This window comes from Nomascus leucogenys, chromosome 6 (assembly GCF_006542625.1).
Source record: "Nomascus leucogenys isolate Asia chromosome 6, Asia_NLE_v1, whole genome shotgun sequence".
Classification (NCBI taxonomy): domain Eukaryota; kingdom Metazoa; phylum Chordata; class Mammalia; order Primates; family Hylobatidae; genus Nomascus; species Nomascus leucogenys.
In genome coordinates, this window is record NC_044386.1 from 33,536,882 (window position 1) to 33,554,332 (window position 17,451).

General features: G+C 39.7%; 1 protein-coding gene across 1 annotated transcript in view; it reads left to right on the plus strand.

Annotated features, from left to right (window-relative positions):
• SLC1A3 (solute carrier family 1 member 3) overlaps positions 1-17,451 on the plus strand; it is an 82,599-nt gene that overhangs the window by 24,703 nt on the left and 40,445 nt on the right. The gene's annotated exons all lie outside the window — the stretch shown is intronic.

A 17,451-nucleotide genomic window follows, 5' to 3' on the forward strand; every position in this document is an offset into this window, starting at 1 on the left:
TGACAGTGAGATAACCATTTATTCCTGCATGGGAAAAGGTGAAAGAGTCATTTGTCTATGTGATTGGTGAATCAGATGGAGCCAAGAAGTTGCAGAAAAATGTTACTGTACATTCCTTCCTGCCCACTCTTCTCTTTCCCCACAGCACATCTCTGACTTGGAGAAGGAATTTCCATAGACACTGCCCGAGCGGGATGATTTCTGGGTTTGTAGGTAAAGCTCAGAACTCAGGTATTACTGACCCTATTCTCTTTTCCACCCTTGGCTCACTGTTCCCCTGTTGGGCATATACCACTCTGCCTCTATGTGAGCTGGCACTAAGAATCCTTCCCATCCCAGGGAGTTCTCAAGGATATTTATACTCTCTTTTCAAGATCTCTGTGTAATGAGAACTTCATCGTGCAACTCAAAAGTCATGGAGGAACATTCTATTACATGCCTTGGAGGGCTGGCTATTACTTAGACAGGAACTATGTCAGATTTTCCCTCAATGCCTTGCAGATCTCTGCTGGTTTCCACTTGTCCAGGGCCTTAAACAAGTGATTGCATGTACATGTGCTTTCACTGGAGAATGAATTGCCCATAAAACAGTCCTGGAGTTGATTTGATGTACTTGTTTGTGAAGCTGGGATAGTCCATTGCTGACCACGAGTAATCACAGCAGCTACAATTCTTACCACCAAAGCTATATTCATGCTGACATGAGGGCACATGATTATTTTATTATCCATATGCTGATATTTTTCTGGGAAACAAATTATTCACAGAAAGCACTTGTAAGGCAGAACCCACATCTGACATTTTCTGTGGCAGAGCAGAGTCTCTCCTCACCATCCCTGCTGGCAGGGCATCTGGATTGGGTGCCCGCAGTTTTCCTGAACACAAACTGAGGGGTTCTGGATCTTTTATACTTTCTTTTCAAGGGTGGAACCAATGTTTAGAGGTTTCTGCTTTCTCTTAACTCTGCTGAAAATCCAATGTGTTACTCTTTAAAAGAGAAAAGCCCTTATATGATACAATTAGAGAAGTGTTACTTCCCCTTAGTAGCAGTCCCAGTTGATCACCACCTTGAAGTGGAATTTCCTGATTTTTTTTAATACCTAATAACAAACAACTTTATTGAAGAAATAAGAACTTTGGTTGTGTAATTTTTCAGAAAAAAAAAAATACTATCACGCAATCCCTTTGCATGGCTACAGAGAAATTTTTGGTCAAAACTTGGAAAAATCGTTAACATTTATAATATTGTTAAAGAGAAAAGAATTATAAGCTGCAAACAACTAATATAAAATGAACTTTTAAAACTGCAACCTAATTGCAAGTTGGGAGTGTTGCCAAACTGGACCATTAAGAGAGTTTTAGCTCTTGTCCAGGACTGTGCTAAGGCAAGGAGCCTGAGAGGCAGAATTTAGTTCGCCAAAGATCTTTTTAAGGTGTTAATCTGAAGTGAGTAATTTCCAAACTACACAGTAATTTAGATATTTATGATCAAATGGAATGAATGATTGATTGAATAAGAATGTCCTTTATGGTTTTGAATACAATAATTCTAACCGAAATGAGGGTATGACCCAGTTGTAATGGGAAGGGAGGAACTTCTACAAATTACCCAGACCCTTGGAAGATCCCTGTGTATGTTGGGAAATGTTACTGGAGAATGTGTTGCCTAGGGAAGAAACAAAGGCAGGCTCCATTGCTTTAGAGTGGAAAGGCAACCTCAAATGCCTCCAGTGGCCACGTGGGTGATGTGTGTACATGAAGCTGCCCTTTCAGTCTACTTTTTGTTTTCCTATTTTGATAGAGTCATGGATACAGAGAAATATTTCTCTTCAACAAGAGAAGTAAGAGGGACAAGTATGATGATAAGTGGAGAGGGACCCAACTACAGAATAATATGGCAAAAGGAAGGCAAAGAGACTATTGAGACAAGGGCCAGATCTTCCTGTTTTTCAAGAGTATCCAGAAATCTCAAATTTTTTAAGAACCTGCAGATTTTTTGAAACAATTCACGAAACAAAACAGCGCAAAGCAAACACAGTACATCTGCAGGCCCATTCCAACCCTCAGACTACCAATATTGGAACTCAGGTTTGAGTGTCAGTGCTGTTCATTATGAGAAATGTACTCCTAAACTTGTGCCCATGAAGCTATCACAGGGTTTCCTATGTTGCCTTATCCAATCATCGGCGGTCCTGTGCCAAAGCTTAACTGATAATGTGGAATTCGCTACTGAACATCATGTTTACTGCTGACTAAACAAATTGCTATTGGAAAGCCTCTTCTCCCCATCTTTTGGGTATAACTGCATTGTGGAGTAGCCATTCTGGTCTTTTCTGCACCAGAAGGAACACTAGAGTAAGAACTCAGGTCACGCTCCCCTAGGAAATACTTCCCAGTGGGAAAATACTTTATAGACTTGTTGCTCCTAAGTTCAGTTGTCCCAGGGTCTGTAGACAGAAACTGAAATGCATAAAATTATTACTGTGTTTCTTGGACTAAGCTTTCTATTGTGGAAGATTCTAGAAAACATGTTGTAAGTTTAATTGCACTAAAGCCACATTTAAATTCTGAGACATCTAAGTTATATTTTTTACTTGAAACATCCGTGTTTATGAGTTGTGGCTCTATAGCCCTTGTAAGTCATGTTCCCCTTTCCCTAAATTTGAAACTCCAATCTTTTCAAACATCCCTGGTGTGTATTAGCATTCCAGAGGCTGCCAGAAAGAAGCTGGGAGGAAGCCTAATGGCTAGATTTGTACTCAAGTACCTATTTTTTGGACAAGAAGACTGTGTCTATGCCAACACACCACAAAACAAAATAGGGGTTTGGTGCCAGTTTCTATTGATTTGGTCAGGATAGGCAGCCAAACTCGAAATTTCATGCCAGAAATATGAGTTGGTTTGGCTGACTTAGCCTGATTAAATTCACTGGATAATAATTAAATGTCACATCTGGTTGTGCAGTGTAGACATAACTATTACCTCCTCACTTCTGAATCTTTTCAGAAACTAGTGCTTTCTTCTTTTCTCATTCTAAGTGTGCATTCTCCCTCAATCACTTACCTCAGAAGAAATCTTTGGTGTCACCCCAGTTTTCTGGAAGTGGGGAGCACAACTTTTGACAAGCAATCTCTGTGGAGTTGGGCATGATGTAAGTAAAAGAGGTGAGAGAGGAGTGTCAACACAAGAGTAAAAAAGCAACAGTGTCTGGGACGTATGGTAGGGCACCCTGGATGCAGGATTATCAAATAGATGAAATTTCTCATTTAACATTCATTCATTCTTTAACAGCTGTTTATTACGCTCCTACTATGTCAGACACTGGGGATACGTGAACACAAAGATACAGTCCCCAAGAAGATGTATGTTGGGTGCTGAGGAGAGAGCTTCCCTGCATCCCTTAATTCCCATAATATTCCAGTTCCAACTAGGAGATAAGACTCGTTCTCTGTACTCCCAACAAGAAAGAGACAAGCTGATTTTTAAGAACATGGTTTCAAATCTGATTTTCATGTCACAGCATCTCCATCCTAAAGTCCAGAATTTTCCATCATAGGTACCACCTCAGTCTCATTTACTTAATATTTTCTTTAAACCAACATACTCTTCTTCCACAGCCTACAGTCATTACCCAAAATGGAAACCTCCTATTACTTGTCATGTGGAGATAAGTAACAATGTTATGAAATTGTAAATTGATACAATTGCCTAACAAAGGTCTGGGAGCCTCAGACCCGACTCCCCCACTCTTGTATTTTTAAATGGCCAGGCGCTGTGGCTCATGCCTGTAATCCCAGCACTTTGGGAGACTAAGGCTGGCAGATCACTTGAGGTCACGCGTTCGAGACCAGCCTGGCCAACATGGTGAAACCCCATGTCTACTAAAAATACAAAAATTAGCCGGGAGTGGTGGCGTGTGCCTGTAATCCCAGCTACTCGGGAGTCTGAGGCAGGAGAATCACTTGAACCCAGGAGGCTGAGGTTGCAGTGAGCCAAGATCGCGCCACTGTATTCCAGCCTGGGTAACAGAGTGAGACTCCATCTCAAAAAAAGAAATATAAATAAATAAATAAATACATAAAGAAATAAATAAAGAGAGGGGATTAGCAAATGTTAACAAGGTGTTAAATACACATTATCACCAAAATAAGACTTTGCCTTTCCTGTAATCCAAAGAATCAAAAGAAAACTGAAAAGAATGACTTTCTCACTGTGATTGGTTTCCATGCCACAAAAACACCTATCCCGCTTTGGGAAGCACTGATCTGGTCCAGCCATTCCTGCAGTGTCCCTTCCAAATGACTGTCCAGCTTCTTCCTGAACATTTCTAAGGACAAGAGATCTTTGGAACCCATTTGTCCTTAGAAAACTCTAACAATACTTTTTTTTTTAATCCAAAATAAAACAAATAAATTTAAAAACCAGAAAAACAAAACGCAACACCTGCCTCTCTGGTCCTCTCCTCTCCATGTGACAAGCTCTATGATGTGTCACATATTATTTGGGCAGCTTCTTTTCAAATCTATAGACCAACAACTTCAGTCGAATGTGGGACTCAACGACTGTTGAAGGCAACAAGCTAGAATCACCAGCAAAGGGCTTTCTTAATTAAAAATAATAAATGTCGTACCTCAAAGTAAGGTCCTTTGGCTTCAGAGAAATCACAGTTACAGTAAGAGTGAACTAAAGTTTTGTCATTTCATGTAACACAAAAGGGCTAGACAATTCTTAAATCTTGAGCATCTGAAGGGTTTGTCAAGGGCTTGCAAAATGAGTCAAAATCACTTAAGAGAAATTTAATATCTTAAACTATGCATTGCCATGGCTCTGGTGTATATCTGAGGCCTGTTTGAATACTCTGAGCATTTATGGACAAGAAAAGGAGCTGTAGATTTCACCACCTGCCCCCCTCAACACCTACCCATACATTGTATTGAAAAAAAAAAAAAACAACAATATCTCAGGCAGGGAGGAGTTTCTTTAGCCTTCCCTTTCATTCTCTGTAAAATGTAAGTGATAAGATACCTGTGTCACAAGGTTGTTGTGAGGATTTATGCCTGGCACGTAGTATGTGTTCAGTTAGTGGTAGCTGTTGGCAGTAAGAGTAGCAGCAAGAGCTGTCCTCTGGCGGTTCCCATTGTATAAATGAAAATTCTAGAGCAAGAAGACAGAGCTTCAAGTCAGGGGCACAGAACTGAGGCTCCAGATTCCACAAGTCTCATTTGTCTATGATCCCTGAAGCAACCACTTTCCTATTAAGGTAAACTGAAGAAACCATAAAATTAATCCAGTAACAACATGGGAGCCAGCGAGAATTCCTACCTCATGACTGGAAGGGATAGGTTTCTGCCCTGCGGCATGGAATTCGATTACCTTATCACAGCTGCATAATTCTAAATATTTTCATTGGTTATACAACTGCTCTGTCTTTTCTGAGAAACTCAGCCCCAGTGTGTAGCACCCTGGACTCCACAGGGCAGCAAATTCCATACACTGCACCCATGTTGTGAGCGGAGATTTTCGGGCTAACCAAAACTTGAGGCAAACTGAGTCTCCGTCTTAACACTCAAACACACTTCATGGCGGCCTGGAATCAAGGCAGTCATTACGAAGCTTCAGCCCAGTTCATCCGAAACCAACGTATTGGGCCTGCTTCATTGTCTCTCAAGGGGCTAATCACAAACATGTGGGAAGGGAAGCTAAGGAATGCCTGTCTAGAAAGGGAGGTTGTATAATGTAGTGGGAAGAACCTATGTGTGGGGTAAACTTTTTGCATCATGTAGAAAGCAAATCTGGGTAACTAAATGTGTGTGCGTGTGTGTGTGTGTGTGTGTGTGTGTGTGTGTGTATTTAGGTTTTGGTGAGGTATAAAGTCATTTAAGTCTAGCTATACCAAAAAGAATTTACCTTTCCATTACAGATGATTCATTCAGTAAGCATTTGTTGAGGATTTTTATGTGCCAGGTGCTTCTCTAGGAGCTGAGGATACCAAAATGGAGAAGACAAGATTTCTGCCCTCAAGGCATTCAACGTCTGTTTGGGAGATGGACTCATGATTGCAGTATTCATGGTATCAGTGACACGGATAGTATCATCTCAATGAAGGAACAACTTAGGGAAGGAACGATGCACCCATCTCTTGCCCTTCCTCTCCAGTATTCGGGCTTCCTTGCTGGGAAATAACTCTATTAGCAGAGAAGAAGGGGCTCTTTTCTTTTTCTTTCTTTCCTTCTTTCTTTCTCTTTCTTTCTTTCCTTCTTTCTTTGTTTCTTTCTTTCTCTTTCCTTTCTTTCTCTTTCCTTTCTTTCTTTCTTTCTCTCTTTCCTTTCTTTCTCTCCTTCCTTTCTTTTTCTTCCTTTCTTTCTTCTTTTTTTTTTTTGGCCCTGAATTGTTTTCCTCTCACCTGAGACTTTCACCATTAAATGCAGAAAGAACCAGAGGTGTGGCCCTGTGAAATTCCCAACAAAAGTCAACCTGAGGAACATGGCCTCACAAATGGGAAGTAAAGGAGAAAAGGTGCTTGACAGGCTTTCAACGACAGAAACCTTCCCTTTCAGAGGGAGCTTGCAGGAAGGGAGCCCGGAGACCTGAGGATCTCTGGGCTCATGCAACCTTGCTCCCAGAGCAGGAATCCCCACTCTAGCCCCTGGAAAGTGGCCATGGAGCTCCCCAAAATGGTCCATTCTTAGGTGGTCTCAACTATGAAGTCTGTCTTCTGTGAGGTCCACTTACTGGTCCTAATTGTGTTATTTGGCACAATTAGGATGGCAGTCTTTCAGATGGTCTCAGGGGAGCACCTCACAGTCTCTTGGGCACCTAAGCATAAGTGAAGTGTCCCAGTGCTGCTTCTGTGCCTGTTCTCCAGGCCTTCCACCATCCTGATTGCCTCTCCACCATCCACTGTGCTCCCAGAGCTGATCCTGGTGCTCCAGATGTCATGTGACTGGGTAGGGACAGTGGTCTAGATCCAGTCCTCTATTAATGCAGGCCAAGGTTGGGTCCGCTGCTTCACCAGCCACGACAAACCACTGGCTTAGAGGAGTTAAGCTTGTGATAAACAAAATCCTGCAGAACTGAGTGTGGAAAGATTTTTGTGGCAAAAATGGAATCGTTCTTTAATTAAAAGATCAGTAATAACAGGCACATGGCTTTGTTGTGAGATGCTGCTTTCCAGAAGGCTTGAGCCTGTGCGAGTTAGAAATTCTTATTTGCTAATTTCAGCAGCTTCAAGTGAGCCAGTGATTTTCATCAGTCCTGGTTTGGAAGAAATTTTTGAAATATTTAAAGAAAATATAAATAAGAGAGGAAAATTTAAAGCTTCCTTTATCTCTAGGAAAAATAAGATTTTCTACCCTTAAATTATCAACTTAATAAATCTTCTTCAGAATGCTGTGGAACTGCAAGTTTCTTCTGCTGACACCATAGTTTCCAAGAGAGTGAGTTACCTGATTAATTATGACTTGGAGGTTTGTGCCTAAGGATTGGAGGTGGCAGGTTGGGGTTGGAGGCGGGGAATGCTTCCAAAGTGAGACACCATCTTAGGCTCTTCTGATTTCTACAGTTCACATTCTGAGAAGATGCACTGTCCCATCAGATTAATTGCACTACATAGAGGTAGTGCCCAGCCTCCAATCCCTGCCCCCCACCCCAGAGTTCTTTAATTAATTGATCTGAAACGGAGCTTGGGAATTGACGTTTGTTTGTAGTTCTCTAGATGATTCTATTGTGCACCCACGGTTGAAAACTACCACTTTACAGTTTTTCTAGAATTGTTGTTTTCTGGTGCCACAGGCCCCCATTGTTACTACTTTAGTTGATACCTTTATTAGTTCAGATACCCCCTCTTCTAGGAAGCCTTCCCTGGCTTTCCCCTGCTAATACAGGCTCACAGAGGTGTAGGTACGTTTCCACCTTATCACAGTTACTGCATCACAATGGAATGCGCTGTTAACATGTCTATCTTCCTCACAAAGGCTTCTTGAAGGTACTGTGTCTTTATCTGGCACATTCTTTGCATTGCCTAGAGGACAGAGTCTGCATTCTTGCCACGACAAATAAGAGCCTTAGCAGCCTTCGCAAGCCCCTCTACTAGCTTTATTGCCTGCTGCTTCCCTGGCAGAAACCCTGTCTCTCTCTCAACGTCCTAATGCCCTCAGCACTTCATCCTTAGTATGTTTCCCTCTTCTCTACTCCATCAGAATTCTTTACCTACTTCAAAGTAAATTGAAAGCTTAGCTTTCAATCTTTCCTTAAAGTTAGCCCTGTTGATCCCTCCCTGGAGTACCTGTCACTGTCACTCATACATTACCAGAACATGCTGTCATGCTCCAAACTAAACTGGAGGGTTCCACTAGGACCATGTTTTATGTATTTTTGTGGCATCTGGAGCAAAGTTCATCCTGCCTGAGAAGTGTACCATTTTTAATGGTTTTTTGTTTGTTTGTTTGTTTTTGAGATGGAGTCTCGCTCTGTCGCCCAGGCTGGAGTGCAGTGACACGATCTTAGCTCACTGCAACCTCTGCCTCCTGTGTTCAAGGGATTCTCCTGTCTCAGCCTCCTGAGTAGCTGGGACTACAGGCGCCCGCCACCACGCCCAGCTAATTTTTGTATTTTTAGTAGAGACAGGGTTTCACCATATTGGCCAGGCTGGTCTCGAACTCCTGACTTTGTGATCCACCCACCTCGGCCTCCCAAAGTGCTGGGATTATAGGCATGAGCCACCGCGCCCAGCTGGTTATTTTTAATCACAAAAGCAATGCATTCTCTATTAGAAATGACACATACAAATATTGATGAGCGTAAAGTAAAAAGTGAAATGCTACTCTGTAAACGTAACAACCGTTAACAGTGCTAGACCTGTTGCTGGAGAAGCAGTGTGTGGTAGGGAATAAGTGTTCAGGCTAGAAGAACTGAGTTGGAAGCCCAGCGTGACCACTTCCCAGCTCAGTGACCTTTGATGGGCTACTTTATCTCTCTCAGCCTCAGTTTCTCTATCTACACAATGGGGATAATAGTAGTATCTACCTCATTGGATTGTTGTGAATATGCAAGTTAATACACATTAACCATACTGCCTGACACACAATCGCTGCTAAAACATCGGCACTATTAATCTTTCACACTCTTTGTTAAAAGCTTACACGGAAATATGCCATTGTTTTTATGAAAACGGAATCATATGTATTGTTCTATAATATGCTTTATTTGGATAGTATTCTCCTATGCAGATATGTCTTATCACTGAATGATTAGGGTATCTCTAATATTCTGCTCTTTCAAATAATTCTGCAGTAAACTTCAGCATGTATGTATCCTTGTAGTCTATTTCTGAATGATTGATAACTAAAAGCAGAGCTGTTAGAGCACCAAGCATGTGCATGTAAAATCCAGAGAGATGTTGCTAAATTACCTCCCAAAATTATTCTCCCGAAAGGATGCTGTTTTCTCCTACTCCTTCAGAAGACATTCTCCACTACAAATTCCATACAGTTTTATTTAAAGTCATTTTTATTACTCAGGTGGTGCATGAATGCTTACTATTTGTGTAAGTAAAATAGAAAATGCTATATATAAAGGAAGACATGAAAGTACACTGCGCACGCACGCACGCACACACACTCACAAACACAAAGACCCCCACTATATTGACTCCAATTTGAATGGACTTCTAAACTGATTACCCTGGAAATGACTGGGAACCCGCATTCCATTATAAAAAGACTCTGTGCACCATAAAGCCTAGTAAAAAGATGCTGGAGTTTCTGCTAGCATCTTATATAGACGGAGAGAGAGGAAGAGATGGGGGCGGCGGGGACAAGGATCTATATCCAGACAAGGATTTCTGTGGCCATGTCATGAATTGTATGCCTCCAGAGGACAGTTCTGTTTTTCCCCTCTGTTTGGTATTCGGTGGTCATTTCATGATAAGCAGAAATAAAACTTTGGGATAGTGACATTCTCTGCTGAACGACTGATTTACCTGAATGATCTTCCAATTTTGAGTCTGGGCAGAATCTAGGGTCCTATGTCTTAAGTGTCTGCAAATTCATTTTACCAGGCAAGATAGACTTCTTTTTGCTTCTTCATGGTGAAGATCCTGGCAATAATCTCAGATCCTCAGGCTGGAAGCTGGTGCATTACCCCAGGATGTACTTCTTTCACTAACCCATCAACTTCTATACTGCCAGTGTAACACTTTTCTCAACTGGACTGCCTCATATGGGGATATAGGCTTGCCATCTTTGTGTTTATTTTTTAAAACAATTGTTTGAGTTTCCATCCAGGTTTTCTTCAAAGGGAAGAAATTTCCCCTAAATTACCAAGCTAGTTTCCTCTCACAAGGCATTGGATTAAGAGTGGCCAGTAGCTGAGCTTTGTGATTCTGAGGATAAGTAATAAGTCAAAAAGAGCTGTTGGCCAATCCTTTAGAAGGATTCTAAAAGAAGAGTAAGATGATTGTAAGCTTCCTAGATCCAGGCTGTTAAAATGACATCCATATTACCAAGACTTGTCAGTACTGTTAAGGGAAAAAAGAGGGGAACCCCTACATACAAAAACACAATCTTGTTTCATCTATAATACCCCTGGTCCCCTTCCTTCGTCTACACTGCCACCCCCACCTACACCCACCACTTGATCATTTTATAGCAGATATTTTATTACATTTTTGAAAGCAAAGGAAACATAAGACAGGTGTACTATTTTAAGATTATATTAACGTATTTCATGTTTCTTTAATGCCCCAACACACACACACATACACACACACACTCTCACACCAAGAGCTGATCACTTGAACAAATTGTTAACCAATTGACTTGCTTCCCATTTCTGGTATAAGCTTCTGTACCAGTGCTTTATATTAATTACCAAAACCTTGCTGCAGCCAGAGCATGATACATCTTTAGTATAGGATGATGCAATAAAATGTTTATGCTATGAAGTTTGGGAACAAAATTTTTCATCATGACATAATGTGCATGTATGGGCACACATAGCTTTGTATGTTTATTCTTTTTTCAGAAGTCCTTCCAATTCTAAAATGTATTGTAGTCTGACAGTGCCTCTAATATTGGTAATTCTTTTTAAGTTTATAACTTTTCCAGAGTTTGTTTCTGCACTTTAAGGTTTCTTAACTAGATTATTTCTAGCTGAGCTGTAATTTCAATCTATAGTTCTCCAGAGTGTTTGTGCTAAGTGCTGAAGTTTCATTATTTTAAAGCTACCTCCCTGAAAGTATATTACAAATGTTCTACAATTGTAATATAGTGATTCATACAAAAAAAAAATCCCTATTTTCAGCATACCTAAACTACACACTAATATTTAAGAAAAAAAAGTGGAAACATTAGTAGCTTTTATACTGGAATCTTGCCATTTCTTTTTCAATTTAAAATAGAATTTGATTGTCTTATCTTGGGACCCTATGCTTCATGACATATCTGAAAGCATTCTTTTGGCATGGATCTGGAAGATAGCTTTAGAGCCAGACATCAATGTAGTAGTTCTCAAGATACTGAAAATTTATAACATTCTTACGGGTATAATAAAAAATGTTTACATATTGAATTCTATAATATAAAGTAGGAGCACACTTACTATGAGAAATATAGCTCTTATGCAATATAAAAGTAAAATTATAAGCATATTTCCATAAACAGTAAAAGCTACTGAATCTAAGCATGATTGACGATTTCAAATGTTCCAATATCATTTAGGCATAATACTTCAAAGCTTTCAAGCCCTTTTTCTGCTAGCATTCAGAAAAGTAGAGGACAAGAAAGGATGAAGAAACATTTATAGTGAAAAAATCTTAAAATTGAGAGAATTCAATCTATTAACTTTAATCTATACATCTTTTTTCTCTGAATTGGGTACATTGGCATCATTATTTGATTTTAGCAGCAAACATTTGGATTTAGCTTATGGAAGGCAGATGTCCTGTGGGAACGTGACTTGAAGTCACCATATAACTTCCCGCTAAATAAACATCTGAACTGTAACTTGACAGCTACCAAGTGAGGTCAAGTGTCTGAAAGTGCTGTGTACACCACATAAGCACGTTTTCCTTATGTGAAGGATGCCTTTCTAGCAATGTGTATCAGACTTTCAAGTACTCAAAACATACTTGCTGCCAAACTTTGCCACCCACCACTAACCTCCATTTGATCCTTAGAAGGTAGAAACTTATTTTACAATAGAAAAAGAGATTATTTTACTTGTACGATGTCCCTAAAATTATTTCTTGGTATTGATAGACTTAGGTTTATCTTATTTCAAGTTTGCCTTATTTTTTAAGAGGTTTATTGAGATATAACTCACATACATGCAATTTACCCATTTAAAGTGTACAGTTTAATGGCTTCCAGTATATTTACAGAGTTATGCATCCATCATCACAATCAATTTTAGGACATTTTTATCACCCCAGAAATAAAGCCTGCATTCGTTGGCCATCATCCCCCAATTCCCCCAAGCCCTCAGCCCCAGGCAAACTCTAGTCTACTTTCTTTCTCTATAGATCTACCTATTATGAACATGTCATGTAAGTGATATCATTCAATATATGGTCCTTTGTGATTGGCTTTTTTCACTCAGCGCAATGTTTTCAAGATTCATCCATGGCGTTGTGTATATCAGTACTTCATTCCTTTTTATGGCTGAATAATAATATGATATATGCATATTGCATATACATGGACATGTGATATGTCCATATAATGGAATATTACCCATTCATATAATGAACATATCACATGTCTGTATTCCATATATGACATGTCCATATAATGGAATATTATCCGTTCATTAGTTAGATATTTGGGTTGTTCCTATTTTTTGGTTTGGTTTGGTTTTTGCTATTACAGATAAGGCTGCTTTGAACATTCATGGACATACGTTTTCATTTCTCTTGTGTATATACTTAGGAATAGAATTGCTGGGTCATACGATAACTCTTCTTTGCGTTTTGAAGAATTACCATGCCATTTTCCAAAGTGGCTGCACTATTTTACATCCCCAGTAGCAGTGTATGAGGGTTCTAATTTCTCCACTTTCTTACCAACACTTCTTATTATCTGTCTTTTTGTTATTGTTCATCTTTTTATCAGCGTGGGTATTAAATCCTGTCTCACTGTGGTTTGATTTGCACTTCTCTGATGGCTAATAATGTCAAGTATATGTTTATGTGCCTATTAGTCATTCATACATCTTCTTTAGAGAAACGTTTATTCAGATCCTTTGCCCATTTTTTAATTGGGGTGGCTTTTTAATATTGAATTATAGTCGTTCTTTATATATTAAACTTACACTTTCTAAAAATGCTGGTCACTAGACTACCCAGGGATTACTGTACCACTTGTCGTAAATCATAGCTATGGTCCTCCTTGAGAAGAATTCCTTACTGTAGTTAACACCTGCTCTAAATAAGCACTCTTAAGTGCTTGTTACAAAGTGTAATGTGGGCCGGGCACAGTGGCTCACGCCTGTAATCCCACCACTTTGGGAGGCCTAGGCGGGTGGATCATGAGGTCAAGTGTTCGAGACCAGCCTGGCCAACATGGTGAAACCCAGTCTCTACTAAAGATACCAAAAAATTGCCGGGCATGGTGGTGTGCACCTGTAATCCCAGCTACTCAAGAGGCTGAGGCAGGAGAATTGCTTGAACCCAGGAGGTGGAGGTTGCAGTGAGCCAAGATTGGGCCATTGCACTCCATTAGGCCATTGCACTACAGCCTGGGCAACAGGGCAAGACTCCGTCTCAAAAAATAAATAAATAAATAGACAGTGCAATGTGAATAATAAAACGTCAGTGAAAATAAGTAGTTTTATATTATTACGTACTTTTGAAGTAAAACATCTCACCTCACCCCCCCACAGCAAGGAGATATAATAGCCAAAACCAAAAAGGAAATACAGTGGGACGTCATTAGTAATACCTTTTGTTTGTCTTAGGTGTAAGAGGACTCTTGCTCTTCTCCGCGTGATATATGTTTTAGCTAAAGCTTTGAAGTCATAAGATATGTAGTCTAGATATTATAATTGTGCATTTCACATTTCAAAAATTGTAAAATTCAAATGTTAAGTCTTTGGCTACACTAAAATAATTGTTGAAATCCCTTAAAATGTAGATGGTAAACTCATCAGTTATAACTTTTTGTTGCATTAAAATATAATATGAGTTTATTTCTTTAGTTGTAGTGAATAAAAATAAGGCTAATTACAAAAATAAAGCAGGTAACACAACTATTTGAATATGCTTAACGCTATTGAACTGTACCTCTAAAAATAGTTAAGATGGCACGTTTTATTATGTGTTTTATACCATAATTAAAATTTTTAAAAATAAGGCAGATATAAATATTTTAATGTCAATTCTTTTGAGTGGAATATTCTAAATGATTATTTGCTTATCAGTCTAACTTAAGCACAGTTAATCACTTTTACACTGCTTTGAGTTAGATGGCTGCTCCCTGTCCTAAATTTTACTTTCTGAGATGAGTAATACAGATACTCAAGTTAACCAGGATGTTAGTCCGTGGGTCAGTGATCAGGTATCTCTAAGTCAAGACATTCCTCAGCCACCCCTGTGGTTGTCCTGTGAGGTGGTTAGGGGCGAGGGTGGGCCTGGGGCGAGATGGCCTCAACAGGAGGACCTCTGGATTACATACCCAAGTTCCCTCTCAGGAATGTGGATGCTAAAAGTGAAGTGCTGATAACAAATCTCACTGGTATGAAGTAGATTTTACAAGCTGCTTCGGTCTCAGGCTACATCTCAATTTATGGGGTGGCCTCATTGCTGAAAGTTCTGTGTAGGTCTTTTACAATAGTATTGAATTTTACATCCATTATAATGCTTTTTATTATGAGTTCTAATTCCAAGTTAGTTATTTTTAATTCAGAAAGAGTGAATATTTGCTTTCTGGAGGTATCTGCACTTGAGTATCTGCAAGGAGAGCCCCTCAAGTTCTGTTTTTGGGGATCCTCCCGTTTTGAAAGCACTAATTGGACCTCAAAGCCAGATTTTATCTTTGAGGACTGACTTCCACTACCTTTTTTTTTTTTTTTTTTTTTGACAGAGTCTCACTCTATCACCCAGGCCGGAGTGCAGTGGCGTGTTCTCGGCTCACTGTAACCTCCACCTCCCAGGTTCAAGCAATTCTCTCCCCCAGCCGCCCAAGTAGCTGGAATTACAGGTGCCCACCACCACGCCCAGCTAATTTTTATATTTTTAGTATAGACGGTTTTCACCATCATGGCCAGGCTGGTCTTGAACTCCTGACCTTGTGATCTACCCCTCTCGGCCTCTCAAAGTGCTGGGATTACAGACGTGAGCCACCGTGCTCAGCCCTCCATTGCCTTTTGACCATCAACAAAAAGGGCCAAAGTGAAGCTTGCTGGAAAGGCTTTCTAAGCCAATCATTCTCAGTAATTTGGGGGTTGTTTCATTCGTCTTTATTTGGAGGAGGCTAAAATCAGTTGCACATTTGTAGTGAGCATTTTGGAGTCCTGTTATTTGAATTATCCATTATTTCCTACATAATTGGAGAGTTCAGGTTAATGTTTTCTTCTATCTCATGTCTTGAATTCCCAGCAGAGGCTACACAAAATTTACTTCTACTTCATACACCAGTTTATCATGGTGCAGATTATTGCTCATTTTTATTCTTGAATAGAGCTACAGGCCAAGCAACTTCTTGCCTTGATATTGATGTCCTCTTTCACATATGTAAGTAATGTATGTAGTGATTACAAGACATTCCTTTTGTTCATTAAAGAAAACCCCCAGAAGACTCTTTGGAATAAGCTATGTGTAAGCCACTGAATACTCTTTAAAGAAGCAAACCTATGTCATTAAGGGAAAGCTAAAGATACGTAAGTTTTTTGAAGTTGACATCAAGGAGGGCAGCATTGCTTGGTTGGTGCAACTGCCAGAGACAGGACAGTTTATTGGTCTGACCAAGGACAATGTGGAATTGTAAAGAACGCTGACAGAATATTGCATGGGCAAGTTTAGATAACAAGGGCTGGTATTTTTCACTAACACTTGGTTTCCTCTGTGTGTTTTTTTTTTTTCAGATTTATCTTTTCTGTGTTGAAATCCACACAAGGGACATAAAATAACCCTCAAAAAATATAAACACAATATCCGAACTTCTTGGAAATTTAAATGTTAAGTATTATTCAGTAATGTCTGCCCACTGTAGTTGGACAAAACCACATTCAGGTCTATGTGTCAGCTTTGTCCCTCAGCCCTGTGATTTGCTTTTGGTGGCTCAGGGTCACCTCTCCAAGGGCAAGCTCCATGAAGGCAGACAGCGCGTCTCCGTTTTGATGAAGCTTTGCGGTCAAGCTCCTCAGTGTGTGTTAAAGAGGCATAGAGCTCTGCAAGGCTATGTTCGTGTCTATAACAATAATTGACCTCCCTAGTGGAAAGACAGGATTTTCTCAAGGAAAATAGTTTGCGGTGTCATATTTGTGGTCTCTCTCGAAAGACAATTCCATAAGTGGTTCCTAAGCCTTGGAGAATTCTCTTTTGCAATAGTACCCACAAATAATGTTCAAAGAGCTATTTTTGAGGAAAGGATTCCTCCACATTTTTGCAGGTGTAAGTCATTCCTGCCTCAGTGAAGTACAAAGAGTGACGTGAGGGAAGCAGAGTTGCTGGCAGGAATTTTAAAAGTAAACTATATTTGTCCCACGTTAACTGTGCTTCAAGGGTATAAAGGTCAGGGATAGAACTGGTCCTGTGGGATGTTTCTCATTGAAACCACCTCTATTCCAAAGCCCTGGTGTCACTAGCCAAGATGTATCTATTCTAATAAAATGTAGGTCTCATATGACACCACGTTACAAAATACACATTTTCATTTGTTTTTCTTTATCTAGTCTATTGGAAATGTGTGGTTCTTTTGTAGTTTCAGTTAAGAGTCTAATTTGGTCATTTTCCTCTTAAAATACTCTTCAAGTCCTGTAAGTAGTCAACAAACACTCACTGTTGACCAATTTCTATTTCCAGCCACATACTGTTCATAATGAAACCTACTTAGAGGATTTGAATGAAATAATGTAATTATTTTCAATGTACAAGAGGCAAAATTATCTGCCATGAATTTCTCTGGAGTAACGCATCCTCAGTCCATCCAAATAAATGTTTTCATTTTTGACGTTCAATCAAGAAACACTCAAATTCAACTGTATTTTTTGTTAAGAAGAATATTTCCTTTGGCATTCAAGATGATCCCAAACATTGCTTGGAAGAGAGAAGTGGGGAGAGAGACCACATGTATTAAAACACATTTAACCAATTTTACTTTGGCACATTTTGTTTTGCCATTCTACCTATCAGTCTTCTCACATCAAAGAGCACTTACAAACATTAAGATAGAATTTTAATCTTTCACGGAAGGGGCTTTTTGTCAGCATTGGAAAAAGGGAGATTTGGGTCAAATT